The sequence below is a fragment of the Hordeum vulgare genome, chromosome 6H (genome assembly GCF_904849725.1).
Source record: "Hordeum vulgare subsp. vulgare chromosome 6H, MorexV3_pseudomolecules_assembly, whole genome shotgun sequence".
In the NCBI taxonomy this organism is placed as follows: Eukaryota; Viridiplantae; Streptophyta; class Magnoliopsida; order Poales; family Poaceae; genus Hordeum; species Hordeum vulgare.
Window position 1 is genome coordinate 192,239,043 of NC_058523.1, and position 6,092 is coordinate 192,245,134.

Genomic DNA, 6,092 nt, shown 5'->3' on the forward strand with positions numbered 1-6,092 from the left:
CCCGGTGCCGCCCTCAACATCTTCTATAACATGTATGATGCCACCACTGACATCTTCTCTACCAACTTAGTCACGCAGCCCTATCGACCATGTATCATTTCACCTTACATTACTCTTCACATATTACACGTACACTATTCAACCACGCATATAGTAAAATATAGGAACGGATCTATAGTACAACAATATCTGCAGAACATAATATTTTTTGCAGATTGACTTATATGCTTGCTACAACAATCTTCTACACACCGCCTTGGTACCAGAATCGACTACGGTGTCAGGTCCATTCTCCCACTGACCACCCTTGTCACAATTTTGTTGTTGCTATTCTGAATAGTTCTCATGGTCCCCTTTGAGACTTGAGACTAAGAAGAGGCTACCGCATTGGCTCATGTTGAATAGGAATTGATATGACCACAGTCTCACGTTCGTGATCAAGATTAAGAAGTGTTCTTATCTTCCATGTTTGGCCAAAAACCACTGCTAGAACACCATGTCGCCTCTCAAGAGGCGGGAAACATTTCGGGGAAGTACCAGGACACACCTTCTACAACTCGGTGGTGGTGGTGGGTGACGTTGATCTTGTCTCCCTCGCAATGAATCCATGAAGGGTTAGGGATTGTTTGGAGCGTGCTTTTCCACTAGATGAGATGTGTGTCTCCTTACCATGAGCTTGCAGCGATGCACTCGTGGCCCTCGACCTCCATGCCTCATTGGCACATGAAACCGAATGAAGAAACAATAATCATATTTCTTCATTGAAAATCAAATACTACTATATCTGAATATATAGCACAATAACGAGTTTTTTAGGGTTATTTTGTTTATAGTGAGTCAGCAACAAGGTACAACTATGTTCTTCTTTCATCAGTTGTCATGTTTGTAGTAGTGACAATAATTTTAAGCCACGTGCTATTATAATATTTGAGTGAATCTGCTCAAGCAAACCAACTCGAGCCATATAAGTCTATTTTATTTTCATTTTCCGAAATACCATGTAAAGTCCACTGATAGATGAAAATTTGGAAACTAAACATTAACATACTCTAGGGGACCAACACAGATGAGATATATGACCAACAGAAAGGAATATTTACCCCAATCACAACATAAACAAAATTGATCACCTTGATGTACCTGGGAATATAATATGCAACATGCGTCAGACAACTAAAGACAAGAAAAGGAAGGTATTCGATCGACTCACATGAATACACATTCCCTAAAAACCAGAAAAAGGAACACAATGAATGAACCCTAATGCTTACAGATTAGGTGCATTACACCAATGAAGATATCCAACAAAAAATAGATCTGCAGTTCTGAAAGCACAGTTGCTCCTTACGGTGGTTTTGATAATTGATCACAACATATGCATCATTGGACTAATATGTTTTCCAAGTATATTTCAGAAATGTTCAAAAGATGCTATGGCTAAAGGCTTATGTGGAGATGCCCTTTGATACAAGAAAGAAATAATATTGGCACAAGCTTCAAGCTAGAAGACTCTTCATTTTATATATGTGAGAAATCACTTTTGAGTCCATAGGAAAGCCAATAGTATTAAAAGGGGTGAGGTAGTAAAATGAACTGATTGCTCAAAGTGCTCAAAATTAGCCAACAAAATACTAAGTCAATTTCCCACATATCCATTCTGTAAAATTCCACATGCTCAAATTCGGTGTCACCAACTTCCACATTTTGGACCCACCGAGTTTGACCTCAGACACAAACCCTAGCCATTCCCACCAAATTGGTGCAACCGAATCCATATCGGTGCTACCGAGTTTAGTGTGACCAACATTCTGTTGCCTCGGTACACAAAATCAGAATTTTCGAGTTTGAGTATCGGTGCTACCGAGTTTGAGCATCTGACCGTTAGCCACCTTTTCGGTGCCACCGAGTTGTGTATATCGGTCCCACCGAGATTAAAAAGGTGTTGCCTTCTATGCTAATCCGTACCATCGAGTTTATGACTTCGGTGTCACCGAGTTTGCCACTTTAGGTTTAATGGTTGGATTTTGTGAGATGCCTATATATACCCCTTCACCCACCTCTCACTCGTGGAAGAAGCACTCAGAACACACACTTCATTGCTAGATCCATTTTGTGAGAGAGAATCACCTACTCATGTGTTGAGACCAAGATATTCCAATTCAACCATTTGAAACTTGATCTCCAGCCTCCCGAAAACTCCTTTCCACCAAATCAATCTCTCCTACCCATGCATATTCTGTGAGAGAGTGATTTCGTGCTGAGGAGACTATCTTTAGAAGCACAAGAGCAAGGAGTTCATTGATCTACCACATCTATTACCTTTTGGAGGGTGGTGCCTCCTAGATTGGTTAGGTGTCGCTTGGCAGCCTCCTACTTCGTGTTGTGGAGTGGAACCAAGATGTTTGTAAGGGCAAGGAGATCGCCTACTTCGTGAAGATCTACCGTGAGTAAGGCTAGTCCTTCGTGCATGGAAGCCGTGGTGGAATAGACAAGGTCGCTTCTTCGTGGACCGCTTGTGGGTGGAACACTCCGTGGACTCTCGCGGCTGTTACCCTCCGTGGGTTGAAGTATACACTAACATGGACGATAGCACCACTGTAACGCCCAAGATGTGACCCTATCCTTAATTTGGCACGAGGGCCTCGTCAGGGATAGAAGCGCATCTCGTCGTTTCGCAAGAATGGATATCGTTACAAGTACATGTACTGAAAGGAAGAGGTATATGGAATTGGCTTACACTCGCCACAAGCTACATCAGAGTATCATCAGTACAATACATAAACATCACGAAGAAGAGCAGGGTCCGACCACGGACGAAAACAAACGAGAAAAGAAGACGACGTCCGTCCTTGCTATCCCAGGCTGCCGGCCTGGAACCCATCCTAGATCGATGATGATGAAGAAGAAGAAGCAAGTCCAAATGAACAATCAACGCGCTCGCATCTTAATCACCTTACCTGTACCTGCAACTGGTGTGGTAGTAATCTGTGAGCCACAGGGGACTCAGCAATCTCATTTCTAAAGGTATCAAGACTAGCAAAGCTTAATGGGTGAGGTAAGGTTAAGTGGTGAGGCTGCAGCAAGCGACTAAGCATATGTGAGGTGGCTAACTTACGAGTACAAGAAATAAGAGGGGGAAGATCTACGCATAACGGATGAGAACTACTGATGATCAAATGAATGATCCTAAACACCTACTTACGTCAGACATAACCCCACCGTGTCCTCGATCGGAGAAGGATCTCGCGAAAGAGAGAGTCACGGTTACGCGCTCGGTTGGCAATTTTTAATTAAGTTTACTTCAAGTTATCTAGAACCAGTGTTAAACAAAGTTTCCACGTTGCCACATAACCGCGGGCACGGCTTTCCGAAAGATTTAGCCCTGCAGGGGTGCTCCAACTAGTTTATCACAAATTACCACAAGCCGCATAGAAATCCTCGATCACGAAACTCGCGATCTCGACGGACTCCTTAGTGGAAAACCTCAACTCTGAGATTACCCAAAGCATCACCGGAATCCCGATGCACAAGACATTCGTCAAGGTAAAACCAATCCAGCAAGGCCGCCCGATGTGTCGACTATCCCGATAGGAGCCGCGTATCTCGTTCTCAGGACACAATCGGATGAGCGCAGCATACAGTGGCCTGATAGAAATCTCCCGAGTTGCCCCGGGTTGGCCCCGCAAACGGCTCTATTTTGGACCAGCACCATCAGCACTGGCCCTCCCTTTAATATGTAGAATTACTCCTCGGGTTCATGACGCCATATGCTTTCAGTATTAACAGAATTATTATGTTGGGCAAATATAGTACCAATGTTGGGCCTTGCCAGACCAGTTTTAATCTAAAACGAATTATCAAGGAGGTCCCCATAACAACCCCGATCATGTTAGGAGCACTCAATTATGGAACATAACACCGGTAGCCAAAACTAAGGGGGCAAAGGTGGAACAAAACACCAGGCTAGAAAGACCGAGCCTTTCACCTTGTACCAAGTATATAGGTGCATTAAATTAAATATCATTTTATAGGGTGATATAACAATGAACCCATGTTATCACATGGAAGCAACTGCACCTGCAACTAGCAATTCTAACACATGGATAAGCAAGCGGTAACATAGCCAATCAGTGGTTTGCTAGGTTGTGAACAGGCTGAGGGTTTTCATGGCAATGTTGAGAGGCTGATATTTAACAGGTGGTAGGCAGCGAGACATAATGATAGAAATGGTAAAACTAGCATGGCAATGATAGTAATGGTATCTGGGGAAATGGTCATCTTGCCTGAGATCCCGCTTGGAAGAAGAACAACTCCGTGAAGCAGACGAACCGATGTAGTCGAACGGGTCCTCACATTCCGACACGCTTGCGGAACTATATCGAGACGAAGTAAACCGGAAACAAGAATCAACACACGATATACACCACACAATGCACAACACATATGATGCATGATCAGTTGAATATATGCAAGACATGGCATGCCAAATCACAACACTCAAACACTACACATTAAGTGAAGTTCAATATGCAACGAGTTGCATATTGACGAAATTCCATATACGAATTATTTAGTTCCATACCGATTATTTACTCGACAATATTAAATGTGGTTAAACAAGGCAAGAGGTGAAGCGTAATTAATCTACCTATCTAGGCATTTTAAATGAGGTCGAAAATGATATATAGCATCTCCGAGATGACCTCGTGCGTTAATTTATAATTCTGTCCAGATCTGAATTAACACATTTAAATATTTGTTAAACAGAAAAATAAATAGGTTCATGTGATTCTACGCGTCGTTTCAATCAATTTACATATAAAGAACAACTCCAACAGAGCTACGGTTCAAAAGATACGAACACCGCAAGATATGATGGCATGAATGAAATATGTGTGCAACGACAGTCACAGGCATTCCAAAACATACAACCAGAAAGATAATATAAAACTACACGAGATACTAAGAAAGTTTCATATAGGACACGATCAAATCGGAGCTAAACAAGAAATGACTACAATCTACCAAAATCAGCCACATGGCATTTTCTACACCCTCGAAGAACTAGCTACACAAATCCAAAATGCTCAACCAAGGCATGAGACAGTAGAGGGCAAGATGCCCTACAACATACTACTAACAACATTTAGCATGGAATCATGGATCACTAAGAAAAGAACTCACAAAATGGCATGTCACACACAGTTTCAGACTTAGTGAAAATATCAGTTTATGACAGTGCAGTTTTCGATCTGAAGGCATATTGACAGCAGCAAAACTATAAGCTACATCACTCCAAATGACATGAAACTTCACATCATGCTAGAGAATCTTAAGGACTACAAATAACTCCATTGCACCAATCTCAAAAGAGCTACAAATCACCAGATAAAATAATGACAAGACAACAGCAAAATATAACAGATTTCAGACTTAGAAATATTTCAGCATCTCCAAACAGCATTATTTTCTAGCATGTTGAGAACAAGCAAACCACACCTAAACATGGATTTCTATTGGAATCAAAATTACCAGAGCTTAGCCTACACATCCAAGGGCATATCTCTAGTTGACAACTCCTTCAAATCATGCACGGAATAAATCCCACAAAATAAACAAAAGGGCATCATGGCAAAATATCACGCGCAATAACTTGCTCAAAAGCTAAAACTAAATGCGCAGTTAAATTCTATGGATTTTTCTACCCAGAAAATATATATAACATGAGGGGTTGCAAAATAAAAATAAGGCCACACAAATATGCGGGAATATGTCCTAAACATGATATAGCAAACTAGCGACGGAATCCTACATGCAAAAATACAAATAACTACTCTAAAATACATGGCAAAAGGTCCCTAAAAATATGAGCATTTGAACTACGGGATTCGAGCAATCCGGACACGCACGAAAATAAATACGGGATAAGCAACCTATTAGGACAACACGCGTTTCTAGGCATATGTCAAGTCAAATCACTTCAAACATGCATGCGAGTTGCAAATTATGAATCTACGCGAAAAACTACACAAGTTTCATATATAATACTTCCGATCCGATACACGAGATAAAAGTTACGGGCGTTTTAATAT